At 44.1% G+C, this 12,543-nt stretch overlaps 1 protein-coding gene across 15 annotated transcripts in view; it reads right to left on the bottom strand.

Annotated features, from left to right (window-relative positions):
- Positions 1-11,811, bottom strand: part of LOC149307683 (arginine-glutamic acid dipeptide repeats protein-like) — a 336,358-nt gene extending 324,547 nt beyond the window's left edge. For 14 of the 15 annotated variants that reach the window (XM_089534239.1, XM_089534251.1, XM_089534247.1 and 11 more), the window contains exons 1-2: positions 11,666-11,811; positions 10,549-10,625 (exon numbers count right to left, since the gene is read on the bottom strand). The gene's annotated coding sequence lies outside the window, so the exon portion shown is untranslated. Of the gene's footprint in view, positions 1-10,548 lie in introns of all 15 variants that reach the window. The other variant, XM_089534241.1, reaches the window with a different exon arrangement.
- Between the last annotated feature and the right edge of the window lie 732 nt (positions 11,812-12,543).

The following is a 12,543-nucleotide window of genomic DNA, read 5'->3' as shown; positions in this document are numbered from 1 at the left end:
AAGAAATCCACTCCTGTTCAGTAAATCTCCAGAGATTTAAACTATTCAGAAGCAACTGAATAATCCTGAGGGATGAGTGGGCAGGCTTTGGCAGCAAGCTACCTTCTAATATCACGGTTTACTTTAAAATCACTCATAACAGTGATAAAAATTCACACCACAACAAACCACAGCAAGTGAAAAGGGACGGAAGGGAAGAAAGACTAATAAAGGCCTGATACAGACAGCCAAAATAAAGCTGCTTCGAGTCACTTTGGAAGTATGGTGTTTCAATGATACATGCGTCCTAAGAGTTCAGAAGCCGCACCAAAGCCACACTCCAGTCCTAAGGGCTGCAGTGCAGCTTTGGTGCAGTTTCCGGACTCTTAGGACGCATGCATCATTGAAACACCATACCTCCAAAGTGACTCGAAGCAGCTTTATTTTGGCTGTCTGTATAGGGCCATAGGCAGGCAAAAGAACCCTATATTCTAGTGACAATGCCTCAGATTATGGGAATTCCACCCTACAGATTTTTTGTTCCTTAACCACAGCTAAGAAATGTGTTTCACTAAAACAATACATGTTCTAAACAAACAGCCATTCTACATCCATGTAAATATTTTCACTTCAAGTAACACAACTTAGTTGTGTACTGCAGATGTCTCAAATGTGTATTTTTGTTGATCTGTGCCTTCAGGTTGCTTACAACTTACGGTGACCCGAAAGCGAACGTATCATTGGGTTTGCTTGGCAAGATTTGTTCAGAGGGGTTTTGCTGCTGTCTTCCTTTGAGGCTGAGAGAATGACTTGTCCAAAGGCGCCAGCAGGGTTCCATGGCTAAGTGGGGATTCGAACTTTGGTCTCCAGAGTTGTAGTCTTACACTAAAAAAAACCCACTACACCACACTGGCCATCCCTCAATAGTGGTAGTGGTGATCTACAAGGGAAAAGTGAGTCAACGGTGAAGGGACAGATTGATAGCCACTAAAAACAAGAGTTTGAGTTACCATCTGGCATCTAAGGAAGGGGTCAGAGCTAGGAAGTCCAAGGTTACCAAAACAGCTAAGAGTATTCCAAATTCAATCCAGCAATGCTATCAAGAAGTCTTGGGTCACCTCCATGATAAGAGAGATCATCCAGAGTCACAGGCAATAGCCATGGATGAGCAATGCAAAGCATTTCAGCCTGGAAATAGGTGGAATTTAAGGTACCTGAACAGGGAAAGAGAAAAAGTGGAATTTGGTCTTATGCAAAGGTAAAGCTCCTGTTCTTCGGGTTAAGCGTAAGGAAGCAGACTTCAGAGAAGACTTGAAAGCTACTTTTAAACTGGCTGGAAAAGAAATAGGTTTGAAAAGTGTTTTAACTCTAGTAACAAGCAAACACAGACTAGCCATTTTCTTTCTGTCAAGTAAAGCAGATGAAGGCAAGAGAGGCGCCAACTTCCCTAGAAACTGGGTAGAATCCAGCTGCTAAGCTTAAACCATGACAAACATGAAGCTCTCCCCACAGATAGCAAATATTAGCATTGTATTGGGTCCACATCTTGACATTCCAGCCTCCCCTTTCTGTCCGCTTGCTCACCCTCACCGACGCAAAGAATGCTATTAAAAGTGCTTCGGATTCTAGCTGAACTAGTTTCTAATGTGGTTTGCTTTAGAAACAAAGGATGCTCCCCTCCCTCAAGCCCCCAACGCTTTTAACCACACAAGAAAGCAAAAATTCCACATGTCTCTCCTAAAACCTCCCCATCTGTCAAAGGGAAAAACCCAACACATTGTCAATCGCGTGTTGTGGGATTCTCATTCAATATTAGAGCCTTCTGTGCCTCCCAGAAGAATCAAATCCTCCCCTTCCCCAATTTGTTTGGCCCCAAGGAAGGAATAAAAGATTCATCGTCAAAATTAGTGGATTCAAATATAGCAAACACAGATCACAGCTGGCCGCTTTCCAGGCAGAAATTGCTAATCGGATGAGACCGTCAATATTAGAGCCTACCAAAATACACACACACACTACATAATATATATATATGTATGTATGTATAGACACACAGCCAAAATAAAGCTGCTTCGAGTCACAGTGGAGCTATGGTGTTTCAATGATGCATGCGTCCTAAGAGTCCAGAAGCCACACCAAAGCCACGCTCCAGTCCTTAGGGATGGAGTGTGGCTTTGGTGCGACTTCTGGACTCTTAGGACGCATGCATCATTGAAACACCATACCTCCACGGTGACTCAAAGCAGCTTTATTTTGGCTGTCTGTAACAGGCCATAGACACACCAAACACATACACACTATGCAAGCTAAAAAATATAAAGCTGAAGATTCAGCCCCTGTCCTCATTAGAAAGATAAGAATCATTACTGTGTTCTATAAATTTCAAGGCAGAGAAGCCAGGTGGTTTCCATCAATCCATTCCCCAAAAAGGCCCATAAATAATGTGGTTTAATCTCGTAATTCCAAATCAATTCGATTTCCTAAGGCTTAAAAAACAAGTCAGTTAGTTAGGTGACCTCTGCAGGAACACAAAGGAAGAGTATGCCATCGAGATTAAATTTAAGTACGTTTTCAAACTCTCTAGGCCAAAAAAAGCTTGAATGCAACTGCAAGCAACCAAGATCTGAAGCCACATGGATAGGGATTTGAGATTAGTAACAATTCACATGCTTTACAACATGCACATGGTCCCAGTTTCAATCCTCGGTATCACCAGGTAAAAGGCTCTCAAGCAACAGGTGACTGGAAAGTTGTTGTTGTGTACCTTCAAGTCATTTCAGGCTTATGGAGACCTTAAGATAAGCCTATCTTGGAGTTTGCTTGGCAAGTTTCTTCAGAGGTGATTTGCTATTGCCACTTCTGAGGATGAGAGAATGTGACTTGCCCAGGGTCACTCAGTGGGCTTACCATGGCCAAGCTGGGATTTGAACCCTTATCTCCAGAGTCTTGACACTTGAACCACTACACCAGGGGTAGGCAACCTTTTTGAGCCGGGGGCCGGCTTGCTGTCCCTCAGACAACTAGGGGGCCGAACTCAAAATGGTGCGCGGAGCGGCACGGAAGCTGCGGCGGGGGCGGCAATCGGCGACAGGACCAGGCTGGGGCCGGTCCCAAGGCCTCGCCGGGCCGGATCCGGCCCGCAGGCCGTAGGTTGCCGACCCCTGCACTACACCATGCTGGTTCTCTGTCCAAAACCCTGAAGAGCTGCAGACAGAGTTGAGAATATGTGCCTTGATGGACCAGGGCTATTAGAAATGCTAAGAAGAAGTCATACCTCATTGGCACAGTGCACACTTTGGACCTAGGTCCAATCTTTGCAATCTCAAGTAGCAGATGAGACCTTGGAGAGCAAGTCAGAGGAAGCCATACAGTGGATCCTTGTTATACGCTGGGGTTTGGTTCCAAGATCCCCCGTGTATAACAAAATCCGTGTATGCTCAAGTCCCATTAAGTATAATGACATAGCAAAATGGTGTCCCTAATAAAAAATGGAACATCAAGGTAAATTTATACTTTTTTGGAACATTTTCAAACCGTGTATGCTTGAATCCGTGTGTAAAAAATCCGTGTATAAGAAGGGCCGACTGTACTAGACTTCATACGGTAATTTTCCCTCTGTTACCAAGTCTATACATACAAACATATTCCATCAGGGAATGGAGGGAAACAGAAATGTTTATTCCTGCCTCATCCTGTTCCATTCCCCAATCTCTGCATGTTGACAGGAAAGATTTCCAAAAAGCTTTAACATCTACCTGAAATTTCCACACGATCAAGAACACACTTTAACTATATTCCCTTGAACATGGTTAGACTTCCTCCGCAGGCCTTCCCCATCAATATGGGTAAGTTGGGTCAAGCATGCATATCTGATTCCCTGCACATGGTTATAAAATAAATAGGACCCTTATAGTTGGGCGACTTTATACAAACCTGCTGTCCTCAAAATGAAATGCACATCTGCTTTCAGAAGAATTGTTTCCCACCTCCCATGCAAGATGCTCAGCCTTGGCACATAAACTCTAGGTGGAAAGGAGCCGTGGCAAAACAAGAGAGAGCAAGCACGGCTACGTAAACTGAACCATTTAAAAGTGAAGGTGTGCCGCAGCAGGGCAAGGCTTCATTGGTCCCCTGTAGTCTTTTTTTAAAATCTGTAAAATTAAAACCTGTATGTGTTCCAGAAAAATATTATATTTTAAGCACAACATCAGAACTGCGAACAGCAGGGCTAATGAAGAACAGAACTGGGACTATGGAGAAGAACGTCAGAACGCCAGACCACACAAGAGCAGGCCTCACTCTGCTTCTTTCTAAAAAGAGAAGGGCTGTTTTACACAATCAATGCATGGAGACTACATCTCCCATCCAACCCCTGGCTGTTATGTATTCCAGCCTTTCTCTCCCAGGAAAGCCAAAGCACAAAGGGCTCTTTAAGCCCCACTCATGAACTCTGAATAGCCATAGTCTGCTTCTTATATATAGCTCAACTGCTCACTCCCATAGGAGCAAGGAGACAAGCACAAGGGAATGAAGTGCAACAGCGAATAAAAAAGAGGAATACTCTACCAAAGGTCTCATTGCTGTTTGAATTGAGTGAGAAGGCTTTAAGGAGCCCACCATTCATGTCTCAGCTTCAGTGAGGAGGGAACCAGACTCTACAATTTCAGATCAGCGTTCTCTCACCGTCAGGCTACCTTCAAAACTATGGTACGATATGTTGTTGAGATCCCAGGCACAAAAACCTTGAAAGAAAATTCCTCCTTTAAAGACATAGGAGATTACCCTTACAAAAAATAATAACAATTGGAAAACAAAGCCCTCACTGCATTCAAGCTGCACAGAGAAAGCAAGAAGAATGAGGAAAGACTAGGGAGGACTGTCCTTGTTCCAAAGTGCATTGGTAAATTCACTTATCATCTCTGAACATCTAATGATGCTTGTTTTCCAGTATCCTAGAGAGAGCACATAGAGGTACAGATAGGCCCTTGACATGAATGTGACATGAATGTCTAGTCGCAACCAACTGTCGGGGCTGGTGCTCATCTCCGTTTCTAAGCCAAAGAGCCAGCATTGTCCAAAGGCAAATCCAGTGGTCATGTGGCAAGCATGACTGCACTGAACGCTGTTACCTTCCCACCAAAGTGGTACCTAGTTCTCTACTTGCATTTACATGCTTTCGGACTGGTTGGCAGAAGCTGGGACTAGTGACAGGGGCTCACTCCATCATGCGGCACTCGGGCCTCGAACTGCCAAACCGCTGATCGTCAGAACTGGCATCTTAACTGCCAAGCCACAGCATCCCTTAGAGAGAGCACATAGTACAAGCAATATACACTAGTGATGCTATATAAATGTGACAATAACAATAATGATAGCAATAATGATGACGACTATGATGATGATGCAGCTGGCCATGACTTTAATTCTATTTCCAATATATTTCTATGTTATTACATGTTATACTGCCTTTCCTCCAAAAATGTGCTCAAAGTAACAGACACAGTCTCTTCCTTCACTGACTATTGTTTAATATGACAATAGTCAGACAAGTTAGTAAATCTCCGTCCAGTCTGAGAAATGGAAACATGGGCTGTTCAGAGGTTCTCATACATTAATAGATCGATAAAAGGAACATCAGCATCCTTAGTACATATATTTCAAGGACTTCAGAATTTCATCTGAGAACTCCAAGACATCTAAGACTCATCTTCCAACCATTTTCATTTTGGGAGCAGATGTGTTACTGCTCCGTTTTACAGAAGTATATATGGCTTGAGCCAAAAGTGTGCAGAAGAGAAGAGGGGAAATTGTTGTATTATTGTTCCAGTGACGCCACTTAGTGTGTGACATCCTCATCTTCTTCAGTTGTATGCAGTCAATTACATTTTATATTTCTTTCTACCCCTAAAGGAGAGATCAATCAATGGCCATAAGTCACGATAGTTAAATTCCTCCTGTACATTTAAAAAGAATATTCTCTCAGAGAAAGAGATGATAGAAACAAACAGAGGAAAGCTCCCTCCAGAAACATCTGGCTGACCATTGGGGCAAGAAAGTGGTGGAGCAGATGGTCTTTGATCCAATCCAGCAAAGCAGTTCATGTTCTTATATCCTCCTGACTCTCGGAGTGTCACACATTTAGATATTGCGTTTGAGAAATCCAGGCTGAGCCTCTGAAGTTAACTAATGGAGTCAACAGACACGACGGGGTAATTTAAAATCAAAATACAAACTCTTGATGGTGCTCATTACCAAAATACCAACCATAAAAAAAGCAGTTTCCAGTGAAACACAGACATATATTTGCATACATTACTAACCTATTTCTTGGCAAGACCACATCTTACAGTAGCATTCCAATGAATAAAGTGCTGATCAAGAACTAAGCCAGAGAGAGAGAAGTGAAGCAGAAAACATAAAGTGTTGTGAACTGGAAGCCAAAAAGAATCTGGTTACTAGAGAAGCATCGATGGAATTTCATTAGGAGGAGATTACGGTAGTTAATATTTGTCATACATTGCCAAGGGCCTCAGCAGAGAAAACTTAGATGCGAAGAAATGCCAAGAATGTTTGGAGGTTAAAGGAAGACATTGGGAGACAAAAGCTAACTGAGAGAAGTCAACCTTTTTCATTCTTCGGTTTTCTATAAACAACAGGACTGCAGAAGGCAAGGCTTTGGTAGATGAAAGGGCAATTTCCGGTGAGCCAACTAGTCATGGGATCTTAGGCTTATTTCCATGTTGCTGGCCAAACTTAACAGATCTACATTTCTTTGACACACTGGGGATGCCTAGTGACAGAGGCTTATCACAGCTTTCTTCTTTTCTCTCTGTCCTGCAATTCATGAATAGTCAGTAAGGGAGCTAGAGGCAGTTGCTGTTTAGTTTGACTTTTATAGGCTGGCAGCCACAGGATCTCTAGGATCAGGCAGAGTAGAATCCCACTCTTTCCCAATTCAAACTTTATTGCATTATTTACCGCAGACACACTTCAGCAACTTGTTCAAAAGCTGTGCTTCTTCATCCCTCCATCATTTCCCCCAATGATGATGTGGCTTTAAAGACCTTCCAACTAGACAATGGATAATGTCCTCTAAAGAGCCTTGGGAGGTGTAAAAAGACTTTCCAAAAACAAACTTGTTTGTCAGAAGCTTTGCAAACAGGAGTATGCCTATATAGCCACCAAGCCATGGATAGCTTTGATGGAACTTCTCTATTAATTTGTCTGATCCCTTTCTAAAGCTGTCCAGGTTAACTTTGGGCCCTTAAAACAAGAGATTCGACCATGCGACTGAACAAAAAATGCTCCTTTTGCCTGTTCTGAACTTGCACACTGGGTCGAGATTCAGAGCCAAAGATCTGAAACTAATATTAAAGTCCCCGATCAGCCGTCAGGGCCCTGGAACTGTTTCAAGAGGTTCAAAGCTGGTGGGAAGGTCATTATGAATTGTTTGTGTGTGCGTGCGTGTGTGTGTTTGTATCCCTTCAAGCCACTGCTTGACTTATGGTGACCCCATGAATTTCATAGAGTTTACTCAGGCTATTAATACTTAGGTGGTTTGGTCAGTTCCTTCCCCTGAAATATAGCTTACAGCATCTGATACATTGGCTGTCTTCCATCTAAGTACTAACTAGGGCTGATCCAAGTACTACCTAGGGCTTAGTTTGTGTACTTACATGTACAGTGGTTCATAGAATTATAGAATCATAGAATCGTAGAGTTGGAAGAGACCGCAAGGGCCATCCAGTCCAACCTCCTGCCATGCAGGAACTCCCAATCAAAGCATCCCCATCTAATGGCCATCCAGCCTCTGTTTAAAGACCTCCAAGGAAGGAGACTCCACTACACTCTGAGGAAGGAGTGTGTTCCACTGTCAAACAGCCCTTACTGTCAGGAAGTTCCTCCTAATGTTGAGCTGGAATCTCTTTTCCTGGAGCTTGCATCCATTGCTCCAGGTCCTAGTCTCTGGTTCCTTCATATTCCCTGGGCTGAGAGGCACAGCACCCCATGAATATGGAAAAACCCCAAATTAAAAAACACTATTCCTTCTACCTAAGAGAACACCTCTCTAGGACTGTCCGCGTCCTCCAGTACAACTCTATGGTCAACATCTGCCAAAAGCTGATAGCAGAACCATGCTGAAGGACCCACAAAATGCCCAGAGAAGTGTTTTGTCTAGAGATGTCTAGGCTCTCCAGCACAAGTCTATGATGAACCTCTGGCAGAGCTGGGCTTGAGGACCAAGAGAGTCCTAGAGAGAACATAGTCATCAAAATCGCAAATAACCAAATCCAGAAAAGCCGCAAATGTGGAGGGCCAACTGTATATTTATACAAAGGAGTAAAAACACAGGATATAATCCCACCAACTAAAGCAGTTAACAATGGGACAGAAACCTTAGAGTGCTGCAGCAAGAAACTTCAAGGAGACCACAGGATTGCAGCCTGAGAAACCACAAACGGAGGTCCAGCTCAGCTATAACCAATGAACAGCCTAAGAAAAAGCAAGGGAAAGGGAAAAAATAGGATTTGGGTTTCTATTCATATTCACCTTGAATGCCCCTCTTTCTAACCTTGTGAAGATGGAAGCAATAAAGCTAAAAAGCAAGGGTGGGCAGAGGGGGAAAGAGCTGCATTCCTCTGCTGGCAAGCATGGCCCCAACTATGAGTGAGTGAACAATAGGATCTCCATCCTAGGCACTGTATGGCTCTCTCCCTGTGTTTCCTTCAATCCTAACAACTAATAGATTAGCAAAGCCATCCTTTGCCACTCACAACAAGTCACTAAAAGCAAGGAACCAACCCTGGCAAATAAGTTATAGGGAAGAAAAAGAAAGATGTGATTCATTTTAATCAGGGTTTTGTGTTGTTTTTTAAATGAAGCTACACAGATAGGATTTTCCTCAGCCATTACCAGGCTCCCCACATCTGACAAAAGCAGTCTATGCACACAAAAGCACACCAGGAGTGTTGTGAGGTATGTATAGCATCTGGCTATGCCCATAGCTAGGTTTAAAGTAAACGCTGCCAACAAGAGTCACATACACCACCATTGTACAATTCTGTAAGGTATGTGAATGAACACTCACTTATTGTAGGACCCATCTGTAATGACTGGCCCTGGGATCATCACACCATCGTATTCAGGTTTTGTTGTTACTAAACAGTACCTATACTACTACGTCGTGACATGCACTTTCAGAGACAAAAGCCAACTTCTTGAGTTGAGTTTCACTGTACACCAACAAAGCAGATTGGGAAAGAAACCCATGGATAAAAGGCAGGTGAGTGGGACATTTACTTACTTTAAAGTGCTATGGCCCTGTAGTAAAGGATAAACTGCCCAAGCAAAGTCAGTCAAGCAGAGTACAAGAAACAGCAGAACGTGCTCAAAAACAAACCCGACTCAACTACATGCTTCAATGGATGAATGAATCATTTTGTTTTCACACACTTCTGTATCCGTTCCAGAAGTCAAGGTTTAAACCTTACCCTTTTCCTGCCCTCTCTGTCCTCCCAGCTACAAATAAAAAGAAGAATTGGACAAAGATAGTTACACACATACACACACACACACAAATCAGACTTACACTGACTTCATCGACTGATACATAGTTCTCTTTATTAAAAAACATATCCTCTGATTTTAAAAAGACTATTTCCTCTGGATGCAATCACAGATCTACTCCCAGTTCATTCACAAAACAGGACACAGGTTAAAACCCTCTCCTAAAAGCAATCTTATCTGGCTTCTTTCATAAACAAACACACAAAACACATTTGCACTTCTAACAAAAACAAGTGCCATAGAAAAGGAAATGGGGGAAACAAAGTCCACCGAGGTGCAATCTTTACTCACTCCTAACCCACACACACCCCAAAAATACAAATCTTATGTCTTTTACACATTGTGCGCACAACAGTGCTGTCATTTCCTCCGTTTCCCGGGTTTACATGCCACTCCACTTTGTTGTGATAAACACCAAAAGGGCAGAGATCTGCAGCAAAACAAAAACATGTAACAAACCGGCAAGGTTAACCTATTTTTGTGTGTTTGTGTGTGTGTGTAAAGTTTCACCCACATGGTCTCCGACATCGAAGCACGTCTTTCTCATTCTGGTTTATAAACAAACAAACAAACAAACAAACCAATCCTTCCGGTCAGTCGTTCAATGGAGTGAACTAGGAACAAAATGTAAAGAGAGTATTTCATTGGGTTTCTAGTGCGCAGAAACAATAGCCTCCCTTCCCTCCCCATGTTGTGTTTCAGTCACATGTGCAACACACCACCAGAATCATCATCATCTTCATCATCTTCATCATCATTGCACCCAGTGTTTAAACAGGCCCTTTGCACACCCGGCCAAAAGGTACACAAAAACCCTTCCTCCTCCATCGGGGAGAATAGAAGGAAGTGCAGGAAATGAATCACGAACAAGAACATTGTTATCATTATCACTATATTCCTTTATGTCCCACCTTTCTCCTCCTTGTCCGACGTCCCAGAAGTGCTGCGTAAAGTTTAAACAGTTAAGCACAGCATACAAAATGAATAAAGCACCCATCTTACCTGCTCCCCAGGAATCACACCATCGGTAGGCTTTGTCTGGCAATGGGCTGGAGGAGACCCCGAGCGAGCGAGGAGACCTACAAAAGAAGGAAGGGGCTTGGTTGGGAAGGAAAGGAAGGTGTATATATGTATGTATGTATTGTATCTGACTATGAGGATTTGAAGGTAGGAAGGAAAGGAGGAAGGAGGCAATGGAAGCCAAGAGACACACGAGGGACGGAAGAAAAGGGGGATTGTGGGGCTGTGGGGCGGGTGCTCCTCTTTTAATGAATGGAGAGCAGCCAAAGGAGGGAGAGAGGATGCCTCAGAGGGAAAGGGACCCAAATTTGGGGGGGGGGTCTTAATTTGGATGGAGGAAAGGAGGTCAAATATGGGGTCTGTTTTAATTGGGATGGGACCCAACTATGGGGTCTATTTTAATTGGGACGAGGCCCAAATATGGGGTCTATTTCAACTGGAATGGGGCCCAAATAAGGGGTATATTTTAATTATGGGGGGAAGGAGCCCAAATATGGGGTGCGTTTCAAACGGGATGGAGAAAATGGGGTCCAAATTGAGGGAAGGGGGTGATTTAATGGGGATTTTTGGAGGAGGAGCCCAAATAGGAGGAGTGTTTAAATTGGAATGGGGCCCAAATAAGGGGGGTGTATTCTAATTATGGGGAGGGTCAAACATGGGGAGCGTTTTAAATGGCAATAGGGGCCAAATATGGGGTGTATTTTAATTTTTTTTGGGGGGAGGCTCAAATTTGGGATATAATTTAATTAAAATAGGGGGGCCCTAATCAGAGGTGTGTTTTAATTGTGGGGAGGCTCAAATAGGGGGTGCATTTTAATAAAATGGGGCCCAAATAAGGGGTATATTCTAATTAATGAGGGAAAGGGCCCAAATATGGGGTGTGCCTTGATTTTGGGGGGCAAAGGGCCCAAATATGGGGGTACTTTAATTAAAATGGGGGCCCAGATTAGGGGCGTGTCTTAATTTGGGGGGGAAAAGGGGGTCCAAATATGGGGGTGTCTCAATAGTGGAATGGAGGGAGGGTCCCAAATCCAAGGGAGAGGAGGAAGGGGTAACAAATGAAAGAGAGAAGGGGAGAAAAGGGGGAGTGGAGGAATACCAGGCGGAGGGAAGGAAGGAGAGGGCGGTCCAGTCAGCCCCCAAAGCCCCCTTTGGGTCGTGAGGGGAGGAGGAGGAGGAGGAAGAGGCGCCTGGAAACACAAGGGGAGTCTCCCTCTCTCTGTGTCTCTCCTCTTCCTCAGGCAAACCCACCAGCCTCCCTTAGATTATAGGCCACAGCGCCACATGCCAGTATCGCGCCTCCTGATTGGCTCCCGCCGCCGCCCGGCTTCGGCCCCGTGCGTGGTGGGCGTGGCCAAAAAGAGAGCGTGTATGAAGGGGCGGGGCGAACACACGCCACGCCCTCCTCCTTCTCAACGGTATTAACCGCCCCTCTATCCCCAACCAATCAGCGTCGACGATAGAAGCGAGGCAGGACCCAATCAGCGCCGAGTTTGGGTGGGAAAGGCGAGGGAGGGTAAAATGAGAGCCGGGCTTTCATTGGACGAAACGGGGATGGTTGGCGCGCCGCTCACTAGTCAGAGCGATTTTTGCCACTTACTTCAGGGCTTCATAAGAGGCCCGCGTTTTTTACCTCATGTTTTGTTGCCTTCAAGCCACGCCCCTTTTCCCATGGGTTTTCTTAGCAGTTTTCCTCAGAAACGGCTTTTTATCTTGGCCTCTTGAGGCTGAGAGAGTGTGACCTGGCCAAAAATTTACAGCTCTGTATAAAGTTTAATAATAATAATAATAATAATAATAGTTTCATGGCTCCAAAGTCACAGTCCAACACTTTAAACCACAATGGCTCCCTAGTCTCTACCAGCTGGCTCTCCATTTATACAAATATATATATGTGTGTGTGTGTGTGTGGAGTATCTTAATTGGGAATGGGGAAGGAGGAGTGTGTATTATACACACACACACACACACACATGT

The sequence above is a fragment of the Sceloporus occidentalis genome, unplaced genomic scaffold, assembly GCF_023333645.1.
Source record: "Sceloporus occidentalis isolate IW3139 unplaced genomic scaffold, rSceOcc1.0.p SCAF_8, whole genome shotgun sequence".
In the NCBI taxonomy this organism is placed as follows: Eukaryota; Metazoa; Chordata; class Lepidosauria; order Squamata; family Phrynosomatidae; genus Sceloporus; species Sceloporus occidentalis.
Note: the sequence above shows the minus strand (reverse complement) of the source record. Positions and strands in the feature narration are given on the sequence as shown.